Source organism: Lonchura striata, chromosome 19, assembly GCF_050655825.1.
Source record: "Lonchura striata isolate lonStrDom1 chromosome 19, ASM5065582v1, whole genome shotgun sequence".
Lineage (NCBI taxonomy): Eukaryota > Metazoa > Chordata > Aves > Passeriformes > Estrildidae > Lonchura > Lonchura striata.
Genome location: NC_140721.1, coordinates 1,922,051 through 1,947,231, shown reverse-complemented (window position 1 = coordinate 1,947,231; position 25,181 = coordinate 1,922,051). Strand labels below are relative to the sequence as shown.

Here is a 25,181-nt window from a genome sequence, read left to right as displayed (position 1 = left end):
GCCAAAGGGGCACCTGCTTTTGGGGGCAGCACGGGGGGTCTGTGTCCTAACAGAGCAAAGCTCTGGGAGTGCCTGAAGTGCAGGAAACCCTCCTGGGACAGGGAGGGGATCACGGCCCCTGTCCCTCAAATCCACCCTCACTGGGCAGAGCAAAGCACCCCCAGGCCAGGTCCCACCACAGCCCCTTAGATGAGATTGCTGCTTTAACACCACAGAGTCTCAGAGTCGCAGTGGCTGACAAAGTAACCCAGATATAATTTTCCTTTGTGTCAGTTCTAGCCACTAAAATTAGTATTAAGAGACACAGAATGCTCAGTGGAGTTTTCCCAGTTTATCCTGCGGCTAATCTTTTTATATCTCTTTTTTCCCCCTTCTTTAAAACCAGGGGGAGGGGAAGCCCTTTCATTCCCTGCAGCTGGCATGTCTAAACTCCCAACACACGAGCTTCTTATCCAACATACAGTAGCTTAGGACTTTTCAAAAACACAGAACCCCCTGAATCCAATAAAATTGCAAATTTCACTGTATTTCACAATATCCTAAATAAACATGAACAGCGTGCATTTCTCTTTCTGGCATCAAATATTAATCTGTCCGTGGTCGGAAATGTGCTTTCCATCTTGTGTGCGCTCACATTGGGTAAACACTTGGGAGATTGCTATTCCAGACCTTTCATTCTCTCCTAGAGTCAAGAGCATGACAAATTTTTCTCCTAATTACACCTGCCACTGTTTGCCTTCTAATACTGTAAATCCTCCATCACATAGTTTTTCAGATTCAGGATTAGGCTCCTTCTCTGTCATACAAATGATTGGAGGTGCAGCGTGCACTTAGCAATGCACATTAGGGATGTTTAGGGTGGGTCGTCCCTTTTCCCTAAGTGAGGGATCTGCGTGGACAGAACTCGATCCACGTTTGGCGTGGGACTCTGGGATGGTTTTTCTGGATGTTTGGAGCCAGCAGAGCCCCCTCCCTCTGTGTGAGAGCACAGCCCTGTGCTTGGCTCTGCTTTCTGCTTTATTTGGCTTTGGCTGATCCTGGACATGACATTATTCCCTGGTGTCCAAGAGGTGCCTGGTCTCTCTCTGGCTGCAGAGAGGAGGTTTAGCAGAAGGATGTCAGCAAACAGGAATGAAATAGTCCTGGGGGTGGCAGAGGGTCCTGCCAGCTGTGCCTGCCCCAGCCCTGGCAGTGTCCCAGGCCAGGCTGGACAGGGCTGGGACAGAGGCAGGTGTTCCTGCCATGGCAGGGGTGGCACAGGATGGGCTTTAAGGTCCCTTCCAATGATCCCAGGGATGTGTTCCTGGAGGCTGTGCTGGGTTTGCTTTATTTTCTGGGGCTGTGGGGGTGCCAGCAGCGAGGGGCAGGCGGTGGGGATGTGCAGAGGCAGAGAGCAGTGGGGCACAGGAGCCCCAGCCCTTCCCTGGATCCCTGCTCCCCTGGCAGCTGGCACAGGGACTTTGGGATGTGTGGGTGTCCCAAAAGCAGCACAGAGTGGCCCGGGGACAGGGTGACACGCATTTACCCTGGGGGTATATGAGTGTTTCAGAGTGCAGCTTCCAAGGTCGTGCTGTGGCAGCAGAGAAAATGAGTATTTTTGTAGCATTTTTGGGGTGTGGGAGCCTTGCTGTGCCAGCCCTCGTGGTTCCAGTGTGGGGAATAAATCGAGGGCTTGAGCCTGGAAAGAGGGAGTGAGACAATTCCTTTGATTCCCAGGTAAATCAGCTGAGCTCCATGTGGATGGATGGAGCAGGAACTTCTCCCTTCTGCCTCTTGGCACTTGTTTAGCTGACTGCCAAGGAGGCAATAACTCCTTCCCTCCTAGCAGGCTTCCAAAAGTTACATATTTTTATTGGCAGCCTGGGCAGAAGGGAGGAATTAGGTTCATTATAAATCAGTCTCAATTTTCAAAATATAGGTGACAAAATTACCCTCTGCCTGATCTGTTTCACAAAACTGTTTGGCTATTTTGGATTCTCTTTTTCTTTGAGAAGTGGGGAGATTGATCAAATTAACTTTACTTTGTTTGAAAAATTCTTGCTCGCAGGAAAAGCTTTTTATTTATTCATTATATAAAATCCAGTCTTTCCTCTGGCTGCATCCATTCAGGACAGCCCCTTGAAGGCTGTGGAATGAGCACCACCAGTTTGGATGGGGTACTCAACACACAGGATTTAGGGCACATATATTGGATTATTCCTACACCCCAGCACAGCTGTGAGAATATTCCATTTGCGGTGCAATTAAACCTGAATTTAAAACCAAAATTCCAAAGCGCCAGAGTGATGCTGGGGTGGACCAACTCCGTTTAAAGCTGCCACAAGCTCAGCTGTGGGCCTGTGATGGAGAGGTGCCCGTGCCACTGCAAAACCCACCCTGCTCCCGGTTCTCCACGGGCAAAGGGCAGCCGCTGGCAGCACGATGCCCTTTGTGCCCGGTGCCACCCCAGCACCATTTCCAGGGCTGGAAGGGGCTGCTGAGGCCGGCCGGGCACAGCCACGGTGATTTACAGCGGCCGGGAGGGGCTGTGGCTGTGACCTGGTTGTGACCCAGCAGAGAGCGAGGCAGCGTTTGGGTGAAACACAAACAAAAGGTTAAATGCTCCGGTTCCCTGCTCAGACAGAGCCAATCATTCTGAAGGGTCCGTGTCTCCCCTTTAATTGCTTCTTTATTTCATGTAATATTTCTTTCTCCTGCTCGTGCGCTCTCTCCCTCTCCCCTGCACTTGCCCACGCAAACTCGCCCTCCTTAAAACATCTTAATAATCTTAAAACATCTTAGCAATCTTAAAACATCTTAGCGACTTCAGCACCTACCCCAGCCCTTTCCCAGCCCTCCATCTCCATCACACGTGGCACATTTAATGAGTTCAGTCTCTCGAGGCTTCCAGCATCACTTCCAGGGCTCTTGCCCTATTTTTCCGTGGGTGGAGGACGCGGTGCCTGGCATGGGCTCTGCCCTGGCAGCACAGGAGCGTCCCTGCCTCCTCCCAGCGTGTTTGCTGTGCTCCTGGAACGCCAGGGAGTCACGGACAAGATGCTGCAGGTCAGCAGCGCAGGGAGCCGCGAGTGGCAGGAGCATCCCTCGCTCTTGTCTCCTGCCCGCAGCGGGGAGAGGAGAAGCAGAGCTGCAGGCACCTCCCAGCCCACCTCCTGCCCAAACCCCATCAAATCTGTCTACTGGAAAGCTTCCAGAAAAGGTTACCTTCTCATTGTGCCTGCTCTCGCATCATCACCCCGCTGTGGGCTTTTTTGGAAAGCGCTTAGGGTAAAGGTAAAATGGAAGTGTTCAAGGTTTGTCCTGGCAAAGAAGGATGCCAAAAATCCCAAGGCAGATGGCTCAGCTCCCAGGCCTGTGGCTAACCCTAGGAAAGGGTTAAAATAACCAGCATTTAACAGACAGACAGAGCTCTGCGTGTCACACATCCCTCCTTCCAGCTGATCAAGCGGCTCTCAGGCAGGTTGGTGACATGCCCCAGATCAGACAGGGAATTTCAGGGGTTTATGCTAAACGGGACCAGCTGTGCCGGTCCAAAGTGGCTCTGTGTGACCAAACTTCCCCCGTTCTGCAGGGCTGGGAAAGCAAACCAGAAGGAGAAGCCAGGTGTCCTCCCTTGGAGTGCTGTTGGCTGTTCCCGCTGATGAATGAGCGCGGGACATAAACGTTGAACTTTGATTAATTCCCGGTGTCCAAAGCCCGCTAGGACTCGGCCATTTGGCCTCGTTGAAAGCGGCACTCAGATGTCACCGCGATAGGAAAAGCAGAAGGCACCTCCAGCAGCAGCAGTGGCTGTAAAACATCGGGAGGAGGAGGAGGCGACAGCTCGGAGCCCCTCGTCCCCATCCCCGCAGGGCCGTGCCCGAAACGCGCCACGATGGATGGAGCCAAACGAGCCCGGGCACTCCGTAAAAAGTGTTTGCCTCCATTTTAGCCACGAGATTGGAGTTTATGAAGTCGTCGTTGAAGATAAATAGGAGCTGCTGCAATAAGTTCAGACTGGTTTAGGAAACTGTAGATCCCCATCCCAGGGAGGGTGGTTTTCTCACCTCGGAGCACTCCTGTTTTCCTTGGGATTGTTTATGGTATTGGGCTCAGGCTTGACCTAAAGCATTGGAAATGCTAATGACATTTCAAAGGAGCATCGTGGATTTATGATCCTGTCATTTCATTCAGAGGTTTCCAAATGCCAGATCAGACATTAATTTCTGTTATTTGCTGGTGAGCAGGTCAGTGGGATCCTCGGAACGTGCCGAGAGCCGGGGAAGGGATGTCCAGGCTCCTGTGCAGCACACCCTGCCAGGATGCTCAGATACTGAATTTGCTACAGAGGGGCCCTACACACTTTACTCCCTGTCCCATACCAAGCTCCAGAAACCAACACTGAATCAAACACAAGAGGGGAAAAGCTCAGTGTCCTCCCAGTTTGTCCCCTTCAGACCATCTGACGGTGCTCTGGTTGAAGTGAGGAGTTGGATTTGCCCGCTCAGAGCTGAGGGTTCCCAGCACAGAACCATTGCAAATCCCCAGGTGAATATTCCAGATAGATGCACATATATACAGAGCTTTTCAGAATATTGTAATTATATTTATCTTCCTGCTCTTGCTTGGAATTTTTTGTTGTTGCCGTTGTTGTGGGGGAAGATTAAAGCCAGTGTTTTATGATCCAGGCTGCTCCTCTCCATCCCCTGGCAAGATGTTGTCACTTGTGTCACTCACATTTGTCAGTTTAAAGGTGTTGCCCTGCTTGCAGCAGCAGCAGCCTTTCCCTGCAGTAAATTAACAGCGAGGCATCACTGAGCTGCCTCCCAGGGACCCTTGGCCACTGCGTGGGCTCCAGCTGCTGCTGCAGAGCTTCTCCTGAGCCTCAGCGCCCTGGGCAGCCTCAGGAGCACCACACAAGTGCTTGCTGGGTGCCAGGGTCCTTCTGGAGGAGAGAGCAGGAGATAATTGCGCTTCTAAAATAAGCACTCGCTCGCTCGTTGGTGTTAATGAGTGAATGGGATTTAATTAATTTGGTCCAGCAAGTGGGTCACCGGTTTCCTCAGCCAGAGAAAGGTGTCGTGGATGGGGAGCACAGCAGAGGGTGCTGCCCCTTAAACAAGCATTTCTGATTTCCTGCAGAGAGTTTGCTGGGCTTTTTGGTTGACTTTAGAACCTACTGAAGGCGTTTGGCTGCTGCACCTTCCAAGGCACCAGATCAGAAACTCAGTCAGGCCAGTGTGGGGTGTGTGTCTGCCAGCCAAATTCTGCATCCCAAAACATGGATCTGTTTAGCTTGTGAGAAAACAAAATCCCCCTCTGTAGAGCCCCATTGCAAAGTAATAAACCACACACTCCTCCCAGCCCTGCTGCCCGTAAACAGAATTAATGCAGCCTAACTGCTGCTTCCCAGGATCTTGAGTGGAACCCAGGGACCAAGGGATGCAGCTCCTGCCTCAGCTGAGATTTCTCACTCCTGCCCCGTGTTTCTGACTCGAGCTGGTTTGTACCCGCCACCTTTTATTTAAACATAGGAGGTTTTTTAAAATTTAAATTAGATCTCGGAAAATAGATACTGTGCACCTTTGTGTTGGTAAGAAAAAGAAGTGGTGTCATTCATGTCAGATAATTGGTGGTTTTAGCTCTCTGCAGAATAAATTACAGCAGTCATATAATGGCCTTTCATCCAATCACTTCTCTACTCCAGATCTAGACTTGAAATGAGGTTTGTTGAAAACATCATTTCAGGGATTATTGACCACAGCAAAACCTTGTTGTACATGTTCTTTGTATGTATTGAAAATGCACGAGTTAAAAAGGTAATAGTTGGTGCTTTGCCACTGAATTGGAAGCTGCTCCCTGGGATCACAGGAGGCACCAGGCTCTGCTGGGGGGGCACCTTCAGCCTCTCCTCCTCCTCCTCCAGAGTGGGGATGGCAGCTGGGGGCACTGGGAGTCACTGGAAGGAGGCTGTGCCACCCTGGGGATGGTTTGTGGGCTCAGGTGTGGGCAGAGCAGAGAGGGCATCCCTGAGCCTTTGGTTTGAGCCACAGCCAAGCTGCTGGGGATGCTTTGATGTCTTTCCTTTCTCATCCTCTGTGTGTTTGAATGCCCCTGGTTTAGGCAGCGTGCAAAAAGGCAGCGTGGATATGGTGAGGGAGTTGTGCAGGTCACTTTTCAGGGCTTGATTGCCTTTTTTATATCCGTACAGCCCCTCATGGCTGCAATCCCTGTCCCTCCCTGCAGCCCCTCGGCAGTGCAGGAGTGCATTAGGATAATCTTGTATCGGGTGCCAAGGAGTTCAAAGCAATCTTTACGTGGGGAAAGGTTAAAAGACAATGTGGTCATAATCTACAAATACCAACTCAGGGAAGGATAAGAGACAGTAAAAGACTCTAAAGCTGAACAAGAGGAAAAAAAATAAAATATACAGCAAGGTTCTGTGGTTGGGAACTGATGGCAGAGAAATTCAAATGAGAATTGAAGTGTGTGTTTTGACAGTCACAGTAATTAACCATTGGAGAAAATTGCCAGGGGATATGGTAGATGTTCCATCACTCACAAGTCTTATAAATACAAGCTGAATGTCTTTATAAAACAAAATGCCATTTATTGGGGGAAAAGAACAAATTGTGAATGAGCCACTGGAACTGAGTCTGGGAAATTCCTGAGTGTGAGGCCAGGCAGGATCAGCTCCGTGGATCTTGCTGGCAGTTAAATCCAGGGATCTGCTGGTCCAGAGGTCTGGATTTTGGGCAACACAGCCCCCAGTGGTGCCTTGCACTCCTTCAGTTCTTCTTTTTGGCATGAATTCAGGGACTTGCTGGTTCTGATCTGAACAAAGCTCTGACTGAGGAATGTGGTGGCTCCCAAAGCAGAGCTGGTCCTGCAGCACTTGTAGAGTCAAATAATTAATCATTTTCTTGTCTAAGGATCAAAGCACCTGAAATTTGGTCACCTCTGTCAGCTGTAGCATGCCCAGAAAGGATAAATTCTTGAAAAACAGTCTTTTCCTTTTATATGATTTGCTCCATTTTCCCACTTATTCCAATGTAATCCATAACCTGCCAGCCCAGGTGCTGGTTCTGGAGCAGCAGCCGTTCTCAAAAGCAAGTCAGGGGTTTGGGTTCCAGCTTGGCTCCATCAGGGCTGATGGAACCCAGCTTGGGCAGCTCCTGAGCAGCTCGGGGAGCTGCAGCCCCTCTGCTTCTCTCACTGCTCAGCCTCCTGGGCTCCCATCGAGCCCGAGAGGGAAGAGCCCTCCTGATACTCTCCATCATTTATTTCAATTCCCCCTCTGACAATTTGTGATGGGCTGTGCCTGTCTGAGCTGGGGCAGGGCTTTTCTTGGCTCCTTGTTTTCTTCTCACCAAAGCAGCCGGGTCCTGCTGAGGAGCTGAGGCTGCTCTGAACGAATCCCTTCTCCTTTCACATCCCTTCTCCTTTCACATCCCTTCTCCTTTCACATCCCTCGACTGCTGCCTTTGCTAACGGGTCCTTTGCCTCTCATCTGCCAAGCCACCGTGGCTGCCTCCCATTTCCCTCCTGCTGCAGCCTTCAGCTGTTTGGAATTTGCTTCCCAAATGCATCGAGTGTGGTTTGTTTTGGGTTTTTTTGTAAATCTCCAGATGGATACTTGCTGTTCCCAGTGTTTTTTAAAGCTGCATCGTTTGGGGAGAGCAGCTTGTGGCTCCGAAGGAAATAATAGAGACAGGGTGAGAAAAAAATATAATCCCTGTCTTTAATTCTGGGTGGAGTTCACACTCAGCAAATCAGGAATAAAATCCCAGCACTCGGAATTGCAAAATGCCCCAGAAACAGAAAATATTCTTACCTTTCCTCCCTAGTTTGTAGCATGAGGATCTAAGGCAGAATGTCTGGAACAATTACTCCTCACATTCCCATTGTGAATCAAAGGGACTTCTGAGATAATCTAAAGGCAAAAAAAAGCAGTGAAACAGTAAAAGCCTGGGAATTACCAAAAACCCAGCTATGCAGGTTAACCCTTGTGGCTGTGGCATGGTCCAAACCTTGGTTGAATGGAAAATGCTGCATTTATTGGGCAAGGAAAGGAGCGAGTGCTTTGGTGGGAGGGAGCCCCAGTGACAGGCCCCAGTGCTGATGTGTGTGTGGGCATGGAAGGGAAAAATACCCCTCCAGGAGCATCGAATATGGTCCTTTTTGCAAAATCAGGCTGGATTCTGAGGTTTAAAGGCCTGAAGGTAGTTCTGGAAGGTGTGAGGAGCTCCGGGGTGAGGCTGGGACCCAAGGAGGGCTCCAAGCCGGAGCCCCGTTACCAACCCTGCGAAGGGACACGGGCTGGAGAGGAAACCTTGACCCTTTCGAGGCTTCCAGGTGCTGCTCTGGCTGCAGACTGCTCTCACTGTGGACTTGATTAGGCAAAGGAAACATCTTCATCCTTCCAGCGCTCCCGGGGGAGGCGGTTAATAGGAACCGGCGCCGGGACTGTGGCAGGTCCGGAGAAACAAACCGCGATTTGATTGTTCCCTCCACGAGCAGATCGGGCGGAGATAGGGTCCAGCTGTCCAGCCATCTAGGAGACTAATTAGCCCAATTAATTAAGAAGTTGCTCCGTGTTTCCCCAGTGTCACACGGAGCTCTGAGAGAGAGAATGACAAGGGTGTAGAGAGCGAGAGGTCATAGGGAAGGCTTAATGTCTGTTGGGGTAGATACACAGTAATTAAGTGACAATAGACAGGAACTTTGCTGCTAGAAGAGTGCTAATTAAAACCTGTAGGGTCCTGTTCTCCCTCCGGGGATGCAGCATGTGCCCCTATATCCCACTGGCCTAGAGGGGACCTGTTTTTAGGAGCAATTTACTCCATTTGGGCAACAAGAAGTCTTTTACTCCGTGGCTCTTGCACAGGGGCCATTCAATACATGGTGGACATGCCTGGGATCTCAGGAGGCTTCTCAGACCTTGGGAACATCTGTGGGAAGTGAGGTGAGGTCCATTTTAGGGCTGGAAGGTGAGGCCTGGGCAGGGCTGCTCCCCAGGCAGGGATGCAGAAGGGAAACTCAGGGCCATTCTTTATCCAGGAATTCAGATTTACTGGGACCTGCTCAGTGAGGATTTCTATGGGGGCTAACCCGTGCTCTTGGCTTATGTCCATCATTCCTGGGTCCTTCTTATGGCCCAGGGGGATCCTTTCTTCCCCAAGGTGTTGGAGGCAGCCCAAGGCCATGGGCAGGCTGGCAGCCAAGGGGAGCCTGGTGACACCAAGCAGGATATTCACTTTTCCTCTGCCTGTGCTCTCCATTCTTCACACCCACAGCAGGGAGATCCATCCTCGGCTGAAACCTAAGCAACAAATGTTAACATTTCATTTTAAAACCTAAGCCAATCCACTTTATAATCCAGACACGGTGTCCTGAGTGAGCATTGCTGTTGGATAATCACACAGTGGTGTGGCCTTTTGCCCCCGTGCCTTGCACAACACACCCGAGGCATGAGATTAGGCTCCAATAATAACACACCCCGTTGTGCCTTTTTGCTCAATTGATAAACCTGCTGTATTAGGAGATATTGTCATAAAACTGAATGGCACCCTGTAAACCTGAATCACTCTCTCTTCCGTGTAGCCAGGGAATTAGATATTCCAGCTCCTGTCTTGGCTTTATTTCATGTCCCCAATATGCAAGAGACTATATAAGCTGCTGCTTTATTGTTTTTAAAACACTATGAGCAAGGCCGGTGCTGTATAAATACCTATTTTATATACTTTGATTCCCATCTCACTCACCGCTGTGGAACCACGCAGGTCGTTCTTGGTTTAAATCTTGCCTGGGAAAGGAGAATTTCCCCCTTTTTTTCCTGCAGAGAGCAGGTGAGGGGAGCCGCTGCTGCTGTACCTTGTGAATTCCCCTCTGTCCATCTGTCCGTCCATCCCCACCTTCTGAATTCCCCTCTGTCTGTCCATCGTCCATCCCACGTTGTGAATTCCCCTCTGTCCATCCGTCCATCCATCCCCAATTGTGAAATCCTCTCTGTCCATCCATCCGTCCATCCCCAATTGTGGATTCCCCTCTGTCCGTCCATCCGTCCATCCCCAATTGTGAATTCCCCTCTGTCCATCCGTCCGTCCATCCCCACCGTGTGAATCCCCCCCTGAATCCCCCCCTGTCTGTCCATCCGTCCATCCCCAATCGTGAATCCCGCTCCTGGCCAGGTTTCCCGGCGGAGGAGGCGGCCCCGCAGAGCCGCGGCCGCTTCTCCCCTGCTCCGGCCCTCCCCGGGCTGCGGATTAACCGGGAAGTGATACAAAAGGCACATATGCTCCTGTGTCCAGTCCTGTCTATTCATATGTGTGTTACTTAGCCTAATAAGGATTAGACTTAATGAATTGGAAGGAGTTAACAATATAAAGAGGCAATAGAAAAAGGCCTAAGTAGTCGTAATTCCATTTCATGTAGCTTTGGTGTTGCTTTGCTTTCAGCGAATAGGTGTAATCCTCTTTGAAATCAAAGGTGGTACAAAGTATGAATTTAAATTTGACATTTACAGCTCCTGTAAGATTTAGTATTCCAGAAAGGTTTGCTCTTCAAGAGGAAAAAAAAAAAACAAAACCCATGCCATCTGCTCCCCAGGACCATCCCTCCACACGGCTCCTGCACACAAGTTTCATGGCAGTGGGGCTGTTCCAGCAGCAGAAGTGCTGAGGGATGGGGATGGGCAGCAGCTGGACTTACACCTCCATCCTTTGCTCTGAGGATTGATTTGGGTTGATTTAATTCCATTCGTTTGCAAAATGGTGAATATCATGGATTGCTGTGTGGGAGCTGCAAGTCTGACCCATGATCCCAATCTTTCATACATCCCCACCTTCCATCCATGGCCATTCCATCCATCCATCCATCCATCCATCCATCCATCCATCCATCCATCCATGTCCATTCCATCCATCCATCCATCCATCCATCCATCCATCCATCCATCCATCATCCATCCATCCATCCATCCATGTCCATTCCATCCATCCATCCATCCATCCATCCATCCATCATCCATCCATCCATCCATCATCCATCCATCCATCCATGTCCATTCCATCCATCCATCCATCTATCCATCCATCCATCCATCCATCCATCCATCCATCCATCATCCATCCATCCATCCATCCATCCATCCATCCATGTCCATTCCATCCATCCATCCATCCATCCATCCATCCATCCATCCATCCATCCATCATCCATCCATCCATCCATCCCTCCATCCATCCATCCATCCATCCATCCATCCATCCATCCATCCCTCCATCCATCCATCCCTCCATCCCTCCATCCCTCCATTCCATCTCTCTGGAGGCAGCAGTGACCTCCCAGACTGTTCCCAGGGCTGGCTGCCAGTGGCACAGGGATGCTCCACTGCCCAAGCACAGCCACGAGGAGAGTGGCACCTGCTGGCACCAGAGTCACCTCAGCTGCCTTTGCCCTGTGGGTGACACTTTGGCCACTCACACAGGTGATTTTTCTTGATCCCTGAGAACTTTTTAGAGCCCGTCTCCCGTTTGGACCTTGCAGTGCTTTTGCTGTGTGCTCCTCTTCAAACACATCAGGTTTCCCACACCTTGGGGACCACCATCCCTGGGGACAGCCCAACATGGCACTGTGGTGGCTGGGGAATAGGAAACAAAGTGGGGGAAGTTGGGGTGTTTGAAGTGGCAGAAATCAATGGGCCGGGGGTGCAGCCTCGCTCCTCCTGCTCCCCCTGTACAGTGTGTGCATCAAAGCTGTCCTCCAGGATATTTTTTTCCTCGCTCCTGAAAGCAGACAGGCTCTGCATGGAGGTGTCATTTGCTGCCTGTCCCTTATGTCATTGATTTTTAAGTCGTTAATTAACGCTAGGTGTCAGCCTGGAAGATGAATTCTGGCCCTACTCTCCCTTCTCTTTTGTTTTTTGGATTGTAAATGTTATAGATCGACCATGATGGAGGGATGAGGGGTCAAAGGACATGAGAGCATCTCTGCATATGTGCACACAGTCCTCCCGAACTGCCCATCTGTATCACTCAATAGATGGGGACGGGTGGAGGGGGGGACATCCCTTTTGTGCCTGTGTCACTCCAGATAGAGACATTGCAGCTCCGTGGGATGGAGCTGCGCCCTGCCTGTGTGCACATGTGCTGCAGGGGAATGCCCTCGCTGCCAGCTGCGCCAGGTTTGGGCTTGGCCTTGGCTTTCCTGCCCTGGGTGGAAGGAGCAGGGAGGAGGCAGTGCCACGTGAAAGGCAAAGTTAAACACCCTGAGCCCGCACAGCCCCTGGCCAGGTCCTGAGGATAGGAACAGCAAAGCACAAAGCACCCAGTTTGTGTGGCAAGAGCTGTGTGCTGGGCAGGAGGGCATCCCAAAGGGTTAAAGGGTACTGCAGGATTTGGGGATTTGTGAAACATGATCCTTTCCCAACACCCCAAAATAGGGTGTTCTTCAAAAGTCTCTTTAGAGACCCCTAGGGTAAATGTTATCTTTACTGGGGGTTGTCAGTGGTGTTCCCTGGTGTCATGGTTTTTCTTTCTGCGGTGTTTTGCTCACTGACCATGAAGGAGAGCTGCATTCTCCCACTTTTCCTCCTTCCCACCTCCCTCAGCTCAAGTTCACTGCTTGCTCCCTTCTTCCTCCAGCCTCTCTGGAAACATCTCCCCTTGGAAGTAACACAAACTAGAGGGCTGAGTGGGAGGAGAAGCCGTGCTGCTCTGTGGAAGTCTGGGATGTTTGACTTTCTGGGGACTGTTGACTGATTGATGATGCTGTAAAAAACCCCACAACTCCAGGAGCGAAAACTGCAGATGAGCTGAATTTTCCCACACACGGATCCAGCCCGGGCTGAGCTTGCTTTCCACCTTGGGAGCTGATGCAGCCACACACACTCTGCTAATCCACTGTCCCCTCACTCTGCTGTAAATCAATGGCAGGTCACTCCTGCAGAGTCCCCGTGCTCTGGGGTTAAGAGCGGGCTCAGCCCCGGTGGCTCCAGGTCACCGTGGCCTCCAGAGGGATCCATCCGGGCTGGGATTTGGGGCTGAGCTTTTATGAAGTAGGAGAAATATCTGCCATGGTCAGAAGGAGTTTTGTGGGAGAGCTCTGGGTTGTGCAATTAATCATTAACTGTGTTTTGCTCCATTTTCCTCTTTGAGGACACAAGGAGCAGAGCTGAGGTCATGGAAAGTCCTGTGCCCAGCAGCCAGCTTTCAGCGTCCCTCCTCCTCTGCTGTTTTGCAAACCTCAGAGTATTCCTATAGCTGTGATCATTTTCTCATCCTGCCTCACTTTTTCTCCTGAGGATTTCTCATATTCTGCATATCTCCTCTTATTCCATGTGTGTATCCATGTGAAACAATGCAGGTGCACAGAAAAAATATAGAAAGTTCTTAAATCGTTGTTGCCAACTTGAGCTGTGGCTCCTGTCAGTCTATAAAGATCACTCAGGTTTTGCAGGAGGCTCCTGGGGTAATGGCTGAAATCTGGGAGCAGACGGTTCAGGCAAAACTGGCAGACCTGGGCATGACAAAAATCCACACGCAAAGGAAATGCCTGACTTTGGTTCACTCATGGAAAACACAAACCTGACTGAAGCCCTCACTCCTGTGGACTCGTGTGTGAGCTCGTGGGTTTGGCTGAGAGCAGAAGGATCCCCCTCGGTGGCTAAGGTTCAACCCTGTGCATAAATCTCTGCCAGATCAGGTCTCTGCTGTCTGCCAGCCTTTGGGGACACTGATCTGAGCCAGGGTGACCCTGGGCACGACGTGTCCTGTCCTGTGCCAGCACCCCATGGCAAAATTCTGCACAGAGAGATCTCCTGTAAAGCCAAGGATCAGAGAGCATCAGGGGCACGTTACCTTAAATCAAACATGAGCACACAGCCAGGCCCTGCTTCCAGTAGGACACTGGCTCTGGAAAATTTACAGTATGCTTGGTTAAGGCGAGTCATTTTATTCCATAAGCAGCACTGCACTGTGGGGTTATTGCAGTGCTGCCAACAGAGGCTGTAAATATCCCTGGACAACAAAACTATTCATTAAAGAAATGTACCCTCAGCCGTCCAGCCTTAAGTTTGCTGACACTTAAATCCCCCTCTCTAATGGTGCTCCTTGTCGAGGCTGGCTGCCTCACACCCCTGCAGCTCCTGTGGCAGGAGATGGGAATGATCTGTGGCAACGTGGTACCCGTCCCTGAGCTGGTTCCTGCCTTCCCTCTCCTGCCAGCTGTCCATGGCATGGTGTCCATGTCCTCCTCCTGCCCCAGCCCATGGCATGGGGTTCATGCTGATCCCTCAGCCAAGACCTTCCATCCAAATCCTTGCTGTTTTGCCCATTCAGAACACGCTGTTGTTGAAGTGACATCTTAATGCCACTTATCTGATGGCTCTGCTACCTGTGTGCCTGCACAGGGACAGGGGACAGGACTGAGAGCATCCTTTAATCATTGCAATTAGAGAAACGGAGCTCAGCAAACCTCTAACAATGAACAACGGGGACAGGAGCCAGGGAAGGGCTGGAGCTGTGTCAGGGAGGTCAGGCTGGATTTTGGGAAAGGTTCTTCCCCCTGAGGGTGCTGGCACTGCCCAAACTCCCCAGGGATGGGCATGGCCCTGAGGCTGCCAGAGCTCCAGGTGCCTTTGGACAGCTCTGCCAGGGGCTGGAGCAAGCTGGGATAGTGGAAGGAGTCCCTGCCCATGGCAGAGGGTGGAACTGGAGGTGCTTTTAATGTCCCTTCCAACCCAAACCACTCCATGATTCTATTATTGTGTGGTCTGAGGAGTCCTTTTTAATGTGTCAAGAAGTCCTCTCCACATAATTCAGCACTTTGTACCACTTCCAGAGCAAACAAAGTTGTATAAATAACAATTAACAGTAACAAATGTGGAGATTTAAGGGAGACACGCAGGAACAACACTTTAGGGACAGACAGGGCATCTTTCATGGGGTGTGTTAACGAGGCAAAAATTGATTGCGCGGCATCGCTCGGGGTGGACGCGCCTTCCCCCGGCAAACGCCTTTTCCAATTTTTATCCTGGTTTGGAAACAACGTCCTGCCCTTCCATATTGTGGCTCTTCTAAACAAGCGTTGTGTTTAGAAAGGCCGTGTTCAAGTGTGTTAAGTAATGTCAGCAAACACCACATGTGCGATGCTGGCGGGGCACGGGCTGCTCTGCATGCTGATTTGTGGCGCTGCCTCCGCCGCTCCTGGCACCTGATCTTTCTTGCAAACGAGGTTCTTTTGCCTCAAGGGTTCTCTACCGATTAAGTAATAAATAAATAAGGATAAAATGGGCCCAGCCTTGCCTAAAATAATTTTGGAGGTTAAAAAAGAGAAAGATGGAGGGGGTTGCTATTGATCGGGGCTTTTAAAACATTGCAGCTACTTTTCTGAGTTAAATGGTGATAGTTTTGGGAGGTGAATGTGGAGGGGAAGAGTGAAAAATAACAGCAGTTCATGAGATGGAGGGGTTAATTAGCCAGCAGGGATTGGTTTGTTTAGTTTTTTCCTGGCTATTCCTTACTATCCACCACGTGTGGAGCAGCTTTGCCTGAACTTGGACCCCTCTAACGAATGTTGCTTTTTAAATCAGGCTTGCAGAAGTTTACTTTTGGAAGCCCAGAAAGGAATCCAGCCCTAAATCCCTTTCTTTTTAAGCTCTCAGGGTGCAGGGTCTGGCAGGCCGAGCGCCCAGGTTTGTGTGATGTATTTGTGTGACACCCTCCTGTCCAACAGCCCTCCCTGTGCTGATGAGCTGCTGGGGCTGATTTCCTCCAGCTCCTCTGCCCTGGCACCTCTCACGCACGGCCCAGAGAGGTGGGAGAGCTGCCAGCAGCCCTTGCAGCTCTCCACAGGTGCCTGATCCAGGCAGGGGTGCTCAGGGAGGAGAGGGCTTTGGGGCCATGCTTTTTGTTGGGTCTCACCTGAGATGTGGGAGCTGCTGCTTTATCTGCCAGGGGACAGGGCTAGATCAGAGATTGGGAAGAAATCCTTCCCTGTGAGGGTGCTGAGGCCCTGGCACAGAGAAGCTGTGGCTGCCCCATCCCTGGAAGCATCCAAGGGCAGGCTGGACAGGGCTTGGAGCAGCCTGGGACAGCGGGAGGTGTCCCCCCATGGCAGGGGGTTGGAACAAGATGAGATTTAAGATCTCTCCAACCCCACCCGTTGTGTGATTTTATGAACTGTGTCACACAAAAAGATGCTCAGGCACAGATGTTTTGTCCGAGGTGCTGCTGTGGGCCCGGCTCACCCCTGTCCTCTCTGCCCCCCAGCTGGGAGAGCAGCTCAGCTTGAGCAGCCAACAACTGCAAAGCTCTGGCAGCCTTGGCTGTGATCTGTGTTTGGAAAATAAAAGGAAAACGAACTCTATAATATTTTATAGCTTCTGCCATGGCAGTGTCACACCCCACTGTAGCAACCGCAGCGCTCGGCTTGACGTGAAGGGCAAGCCAAGGGCAGGCAAAAAAAAAAAAAATCCTTGTTTTCTAATATTATTAAACTTCAAGTATTCCAAGTTGCTACAAATAATAAAGAGTAAATTTAAAAGGGACTGTGAAAAATGGGGCAATGAACATCTGTGCTATGTTGATTTATCTGGCAAAAATAAGCAGAGGAGTGAAAGCAGGAGCAGGAGCAATTTCTCAGGCTGGTGCAGGGACGTGTTTGCTGCATGGCAAAGAGCAGAACGGGGCTGGGGTGAGAGGCCAGACCCCAGCCTCTGCTGCTGGAGCCTCGGATGTTCATCTTGGTGATGGGGAGGGAAATATTGACAGCAGGATGGTGCTCTCTGCCTTGAATGACAGGCCATATGTTTGTAAAATAGTCTGAAGTACCGAATAGAAAAGGCCTGGGCGAGTGGAGAGAGACGTATTTTCTCTTTACATGTAAAACTTCCAACTCTTGGCAGGAGCCCAGCAACAATTAATCAGCAGGAGCCTTTTAGAAAGGCTCTTCCTAGGAAATAAGGGTACAGAAAAATCCTTTAAATTAAACATAATTTAAAACAAAGTAGCGTGTCAATAGGAGGGGGGAAAAAAAGAATGGACTTGCAATAAATACAGATTACTTGGTATAAATCCGTCAGGCCTGATCCCGTCTGTGCTGCCGTGGCTTTCTTGGCATTGTATTTTTGGCAGGGATGAGCAGGATGGGGGATCCAGGGGTGCCCCAAAGGGTTACAGGCAGTGAGGGATGGGAGAAGAGTGGGGTGGGAGCCCCAGGAGCTCCCCAAACCCAGGAGCCCCCGGAAAGGAGCGGGGCTCTCACCATGCAGCAGTGAGCAGGAGAAATGCTGCTGGGGGGAGAGGAGGAGGAGGAGATCGGATTTCTAAGCACCCTTGAAACCAAAGCTGCACTGTTTATAAACTTCCATAAATATTAATTGATATTTAATAAGGTAGGCAAACACAAGGGAAAGTATTGTTTTGGCCAACTCCTACACAGCGATCCCAGCCAAGCGTGAAAGAGTTTGTGTAACTTTCCTCAGGGGTTAAGAGCAGGTCACGGAAGGTCCTTTTTCCTGGCCGCTATCCCAGCTTTTTAAGCTCTGAGGGAAGCCAGGAGGCTCCTGGGAACTGAACCCAAATCCCCAAATCCCCAAATACCTGCTGGCTGCAGGGTGAAGCTCCTGCGCTGCAGCGGGCATCGCCGCCCCGCAGCCGGCCCTGGCGCGGCGTTCCGGGGGGATTAGGCTGGACAGGGGGTGACTGTTTTGTCAGATGGGCAGGCTGATGAGCTAATCACGGCTGTTAATTGATACGCTTTCCCACATAACTTGACAGATCAAACAGGTGGTGAATGGCCTCGCACTAATTCACGTCGGGCTGGCGTCCCGGAGCTGCGACTCGCGCAGATAAAATGACAGGGAAATAGGTCAATGTGCAGAAAGGACAGGCTTGGTGCTCAGCAGAGCTCCTCGATTCCCACCAGCCCTCCTCTGGAATACAAGTCCCTTGCACGCCTTCTTTATGTAAAGCTCACTGCCAAAGGGTGGAGCAAAATACAAGGGAATGCGTTTCCTCCGCTGATTTTTGGTGACATACTGAGGTTTTGCTGCCAGCTCCAGAGAAAAGAATCATGAAAGTATTTAAGTTTTATTTCTCATTCTCCTATCGTGCATGGGCTGATTCATGGATTTGCGCCGAGACTTAGTGGAAAAATCAATGTCAAATAGAATGGAGGCTGATATTATAAAATTAAGATCTAAGATTTTCTGGCTGTAGAGCTACACTTGGAGTCAATCTGTTACAGGGACTTGCAGCAAGTTCATGGGGAAGTGGGGGCAGAAATGTGTCTCTTCTTGCCAGCTCCTTTTCCAGAAATGTGGCAATTCTTCCGACCTCACCCACATGTGGGCCGGCACCCGACTCCTCCTTGCTGCTGGTGAGGTTGAGCTTGCAAAACCACCACCCGTGGGATAGTTCATTACTCCTGTACATAGGGAATAGCCAGTTTTGTAGAGAAATATCTCCTCTGACCCTACAGCTGGAATGCCAGGGCTCTATTCCATGACAAATCTCATTTTGGAGTCAATGGATGCAACATCTATTCTGGTTGTTCATGATTTCTGCTCATTCCTGTGATTTTTCTTCCTGGAGAGGGAGGGAAGAAGCAGGTATATTTGCTGGCCAGATGGCAAAATGGCCTTTCAGAGTCATTCCTCAAGCACTGAAAGCAGCCAGGACTGTTCTCCCTGCAAACTGCAGGATTGGTGGAGTGAAGGGAAAAGCAGATCTGTTGGAAGAACATCACAGCTCATGGGCACCAACAGAAAGTTGGAGGATTTCCAGAGTTTGAGGTGGAGTGGTTTTTGCTGGTCCTTTTTCTTTTCCATTCCCATTTTTTTGCTGGGGGGGAGAAGGAGTGATCTTGTCATTTAACCAGATGCATTTCCCGACTGGGAGCACTTCTCCAAGCTGTACCTTGTTTGGAAAGCACATCCAAAACCCAGCTCTGACTGCAGAGCAAAGCACCACTGCCAGCACTCACATTACAGACCAAGGCAGTTCTACAGCAGCCTGCATGGAGTTCACCACTTTTAATTACAACACCCCACGGTGGAACTTCCACAAAACATTTTATCCATGTGTAAAATGGAATGAAACGAGCAGACCCCCAAAGAAAGCCCTGCGCTCGTCCCAGCGGCGCCCGCAGCAGAGCGGGGTGCTCCTGCTCTTCCACGTGGGCCGTGTCCCCAGATTGACAGGGGTTACCTTTGATGGGAGGCAGATGGAAAAGGGAAATGTAGGGATTAATCCCTGTGTCCCAGATGATGCAGCAGCCTGAGCAGGTGGCGGGGAGGCCGAGCCCTTTCCATCTCTCATTGTGTGGCGGCGCCGGCCCAGCCTGCGGCAGGGCTATTATGTGATAGAATGGTGAGATGGGAACAGCCAGGGAACTTCTTCCTTTGTGCTCCAAAGGCCACGATGGCATCTTTATTTGATAAAGGAATTGGATTATGTCTAATCCCCGCTCTTGGAGGCGTTTTATTACTTAGAAAACACTTCCTTCAAAGCGCCTCGGCTGTCGCGAGCGGGGTGTAAAATACCGCTAGCGGGAGGGGCAATGCCAAGTTTTACAGGGATGAGCAGAAATCCTCAAATCCTTTCTTGGGGGGGGCTGCATTCAGATTAAAGGCATTTTTTTTATTAAATTCTAAAATCGAAGCCAGGCTCTGCCTTTTAATGAGCATCTGATGAAGAGCCCAGAGCTGGAGCCACCCAGCCTGTTCACCATGTGCTTAAATCAGTTTATGCTCCCATCCAGGATATTGTGCGGGAATTTGGATTCTTTCGTCATGAATAATACATCCATGAAATGTGAGCCCTGTAAATTTAGGGAAACGAGCTGTCAAGTGACCCAAGGAGTAAAATTGAGGAGGTGAGTGCCATGAGCACAACACAGAGCACATTGTCTCGGGAACTTCCTTTGGCACCGGTGATGGGACACACTTGGCAGATCAAAATAAAAGCTCAAAGTGGGGAAGAGGAATTATGTGGCCGGAGAGCATTCAGTGGTTTGAATCATTTCTAATGCCATGACAGGCCTGTAAACCAGGAGATGAACTCTCCTGGACCCTGGGGTTCTCCTGTGGGCATTTTGGAGGAACATGGGTCATGCAGCTGCCAGTTCCACCAGAACAGGCTCAGCAAACTTCCTCAGAGCTGCAGGTCAGGTCCCTTTTTAGTCCCTGAACTTTTCTCCGTGTCCTCACAGCAGAAGTGCTTCCAAGGGTTGTCTGATTTTGGTAGTCAAAGTTCCTAGGCCAAAATATCTGCTGAGTTCTTTTACTGGTGCAGATCAGCTGTGCTGGGAGGAGAATTCTCCCTCCCCTCAGGGAGCTCCAGCCTTTCAAACCAAGATAATCCCTCCCTGGAGCCCCCAGCACCAAACCCTGTGACCTCAGCAGATATTTGTCACCACCTCAGGGCTGGGCAAGGTTCATTGAGCTTCAGGCAGGGCTGGCACTGGGTGGGAGCTGGGAGAAACTCTCTAGTTTTGTCTAGGGCTGGCACTGAGTTTGGAAGCTGCAAGTTGCAAGTTCTTCCAGACTCCAGGAGAAACTAAATGCTGCTTTTTCCAGAGGAGGCACAAAACTAGGACCATGGTAGAGGTTTGAGGGGCTCATTTCATCAATTCTTTCTTAGATCAGTGTTTTCTTAGGGACTGTTCTATGCCAGCTTCTCTTTACTCCTGGTGGGTTTAGGGAGGAAGGGGTGGGAGGTGTCCTTGCCCATGGCAGGAACTGGGAATGAGATTATCTTTGTGGTCTTTCCAACACAAACCATTCCATGATCCTGTGAGGAAGGAAGGAGCTTCCCTCATGCCAAGGTGACACAGTGATGTGCTGGGGCCCAAGCCCACCTTCCCAACCCTTGGACCCAAAAGCTTTTCCTTGCTCTCCCAAGCTCTCCCTGCCCACATGGGAGATGTGGAGCCTTCTCCTCACTGACCAGTGACTGAAAGCAGAGCTGCCTTTTATTCTGGAGTATTTCACTGCAGAAGTGCTTTTGAAATAAGGAAAAACAGGGGGAAATTGCAGTGGGCTTAGCAGACAAAATTGAGCAGTTGACTGTGGCAAGGCATACAGTACTTAAATGCAAGAGCTGATCTAATCGTTGTTCTCGAGGAAGCTTTTTGCTGCATTTTAGCACACAAAGCTTTTCGTTTTCTCTTTTGTGGCTTGAGCTGCTATTTAAGAAAGCAAAAATCAATAAACCTTTCCAGCTTTCAATCTTTTGCCCCAAAAGGTGTTTTTTTGGGTAGTGTTTTGTCATTCATAAGCTGTGGCGACAAATCCTTGACATCATTCGTGGATAATATCGATCAGCTCTTCCGTTGCACCAAAGGACAAATAGAAATCATTTATCTGTCTGGACTCCAAAACAGCAAAAGACAAAGGGCTCTGCCAGCCACCCATGACAATCAGCAGCTGAAGGTATTAGCAGGGGGTCAAGTTCAGAGGTCAGCGGTCAAACAGGTTGTCATCAGTTTCTCACAGGCAGCAGAGTGGAAAAAGCCAGCTGGGCTTTATTTGCCAAACCCTGGAGCCAGGTGCTGGTGGGTGCTGGTGGCCCAGGGGTGCTGCCCAGGGGATGTTGTAAGTTTGGGTTGATTTCCTGTAAATGTGGGGTCTTAACTCCACCTCCCCTCCGGGACTGAGGGCCAGGCCCAGGAAACCACAAGAAGCTGCTGTTGCTGACAGTGCTCTGAGCATTCCCAGGATCCCTTTGTTTTGATGTCGTTGCTCAGTTTTGTCCAATTTTGTGCACATCTTCTGGGATCAGCCTCTTCTTGGGCACAGGCTCATAAACGTGCTGTTTCAAACGTGTCTTCCATGAAGGTCTTGGCAAAAACCAGGAGATTACTGAGCAAGCTGCTGCATCCCAACAGTATTTCCTTGGATGTAGGGATAGAATTGAGGGGATGCATCAGTTCTACCCATGTGCCACCAAATTAGAATTAACAAACATTTCAGTCAAGATTAAATAGGATGCTGTGTGGACTCAATCCCAGAGGGGAAGCCTCCCTGGTTGTATGTCCCTAAATCTGCCAGTGCTGTGCCTCACACGTCCAGAATCTCCTCCTGTTGTACTGAGAAGTCTGCAGGGTCTGTGTCAGCAGGAAAAGCACCTAAACTTGCTGCCTCTTTGGGTTTATCTGCAATGCAAATAGACACCTAAAATCCTCCTTTCTCCAGCCTCATGAAAAACATGGGCTGCTCTGAGCTTTATGGGAAGCCTCTGATCCATCATTCAGGCAGGGCAGCACGACTGCTGCAGAAATCCCTGGGGAAGCCAGAGGGGAAGGGTCCAAGCAGAGCTGCTCGTCTGATCCTTGGCTTTCCAGAAACCCGGCCACTCGGGGCATCCATCAACAGTGGGGCACTTCCAGCATTACTGCAGAGAGGGGAAGAGGCGTGGCAGTAAATTAGGGTGGATAAAATATCAGCATCATCCCCATTTTCCCACTTTCTGGACGCTTTCATGGGCTCTCTCCCCTTCTGCCATGTCCTTCAGCACAGTTACTCCCAGTGTTTTGATTTTCAGGGGGCTGGCAAGCAGAGATCTGTGTCGTGTTTCACCAGGAGTGCCTCGGTGGAGTTTCTCTCTGAGGTTGTGCTCACACAGTATTGACACCTGGAGAGGAACTCGCTGCACACACGCTCCCAGGAACATTTTATTCAAACTGGGACGGGTTTCCTCCTGCTCACCAGCAGCTGGCTGAGGCAACAGAGACTTTCTTGCAAGAAGCAGCGCTGGAGGCAGCTCTGAGCAGGCTCTGTCTGCATTTCACACAGAGAGCAGGGGAAGTGCTTGTGCAAACACAAATTCCCACTGGATAAATAAGCCAGGCACTCAGTGCCAGCAGCCACAGAGTCCATGTGGTAAATGTGGTGCTTTGCTTAAATTTCTCCTGGCAGACGGAAATTCTGCCTTTTATTTTATTCGATTCTCCCAAGGACACTGTCAAGGTCACCAGGAATCCTGATGCTCCAAAGAGTGTATCAGGGATACAAACCCATTTCACCAGGCTATTGTTGTATGTATCCTCCTGTGCATCCAACTTCATTTCCACTTCAATTTTATCAACCTTCCGCTGGAGACTCAAGGAGATAGGAAACAAGTACTGACACGAATTAGCCCGGAGATTGACTGATATAGCTCAGCCCAGGGAACCCTGGGTAAAACCTTCTCTGGGCTCTTTCTCTCTGCCTTTTTTCCCTTTTTTCTTTTCCTTTCCTGCCCCCCCACCACTCTTTTTTTTCCCCCACTACAACTGTCTCTGTCAGTCTCCTGTCAGAGATGTCACCTGCCTGCCTGGGATGACAGACAGGGCAGGAAAGATTTTGACGGGGTAATTTGCCAAAAATATCCAACGTGGCATATTAAAGATGGCAGCTGGTGGCAAAGGCTCTGGGGAGGAGATTCCCTGTGGGCAAACCCAGCTTTCTCTTCTCAGAACTTCTGTGAACCCCAAAGGTGCTCTCCCCTTGCTTTGGGGAATGCATGGAAGAACTGGAGTGGAATTCCTGGAGCACTGGTCCATGCATTGACCTCTTGGGGTGGGAGGACACCCAAGCTCCCCTTCTTCAGCTCTGCAGCCCAGCCCAGGGTGGGGGGATCTGAAAGCTCCAGGACGAGGGGAGCTGGCAGAGGCAAGGGTTGTTCCACAGGGTCCAATCCAAGCTCCGAGCAGGGAGCACCCAGCTCAGGCGTGGTGTGGAGAGAGGACCTGGCTCCTGCCAGGGGGACAGGGCTCCACTGCCTGACCTCTCTGCAAACTTCAGCCCCTCTTCTTCCTCTCAGTAGGAAATTTATGCCCTTTGGGTTCAAAAAAGGCTCCTAGAGGGAAAGAGAAAAGGGAGAGAGAGAAAGAGAATGAAAATGATTTTAATTTTTTTTTTTTGGCGTAGAAATGAAGCTGATATTGAAAGTGAGTAAATTTTAATGAAACGGTGCAAAAATGACATCATTTACTCAGAAATCATTAATTTGTCAGCATTAATATTTCAGCTACAACATTGCCTGTCATTCTGTGCCAGCAATGACTGATAAATCTATAAAAGTGTGCTGCTAATTTACTGAATATTTATGTGCAGTGTCATTTGCAGAGTAGGATTTGAATTTATTTCACTCAGTATTCAGCTGCAGAACATTTCTAACAAACCGAAAATGAACAGCAGCAGGCTGGGCGAAGTAAAGCTGGCAAAACTTGCCAAATAAGCTTTGAAAGGGAGAGGAGGGCTGGCGGGAGCCGCGGGCTGCCCTGGCACGAGGCTCTCCCGTGAGGCCAGGACAGCGCGGGTGGCTGGGGACAGGGCACGCAGTGCCAGCCCCGGGGCTCTGCCGACACCTATTCGTCACAGCTCTGCCATTTTTCATCTCAGACCTCCTCAGAGGTGTCAGCTTGTCCCTTCCACCTCCCACGTGCCGGGAGGAGCGAGCATTCCCTGAGCCATGGGAGTTCCTGTGCCAGGCTGGAGCACCAAGCTTGCAGAGCTGGGCTGGGAGGTTTGAGGAAGGGGGGAAGGAGAGGGGGGATTTTGGCAGCGTTGTGCAGCTGAGGTGGAATGGGGCTGGTGTGGTCTGGTGCTGCCCCGTGTGACATGGGGTCACCTGGGTTGGGTCCCCAGCAAGGAGCAGGGAGCATCCATGGCACTGGTGGAGTGTCCATGGGAATGGTTGGAGTGTCCGTGGCACTGGTGGAGTGTCCATGGCACCGGTGGAGTGTCCATGGGAATGGTTGGAGTGTCCATGGCACTGGTGGAGTGTCCATGGCACTGGTGGAGTGTCCATGGGAATGGTTGGAGTGTCCATGGCACTGGTGGAGTGTCCATGGGAATGGTTGGAGTGTCCATGGCACTGGTGGAGTGTCCATGGCAGTGGTGGAGTGTCCATGGCAGTGGTGGAGTGTCCATGGCACTGGTGGAGTGTCCATGGGAATGGTTGGAGTGTCCATGGCACTGGTGGAGTGTCCATGGCACCGGTGGAGTGTCCATGGGAGTGGTTGGAGTGTCCATGGCAGTGGTGGAGTGTCCATGGGAGTGGTGGAGTGTCCATGGCAGTGGTGGAGTGTCCATGGCACCGGTGGAGTGTCCATGGCACCGGTGGAGTGTCCATGGCACCGGTGGAGTGTCCATGGCAGTGGTGGAGTGTCCATGGCACTGGTGGAGTGTCCATGGCACCGGTGGAGTGTCCATG

General features: G+C 50.6%; 1 long non-coding RNA gene across 4 annotated transcripts; it reads right to left on the bottom strand.

The window, feature by feature from the left end:
* Nucleotides 1-3,105: 3,105 nt before the first annotated feature.
* Nucleotides 3,106-24,230, bottom strand: LOC146765761 (uncharacterized). Of its 4 annotated transcripts, none has more exons than XR_014949534.1 (4): nucleotides 17,583-24,230; nucleotides 8,281-9,301; nucleotides 7,814-7,912; nucleotides 3,106-6,922 (listed from the first exon to the last, which is right to left on the bottom strand). It is a non-coding gene; the product is annotated as an uncharacterized LOC146765761 (long non-coding RNA). The 4 variants fall into 4 exon arrangements; XR_014949536.1 differs by having other exon boundaries at nucleotides 8,281-8,541; XR_014949533.1 differs by having other exon boundaries at nucleotides 8,281-24,230.
* Nucleotides 24,231-25,181: the final 951 nt, after the last annotated feature.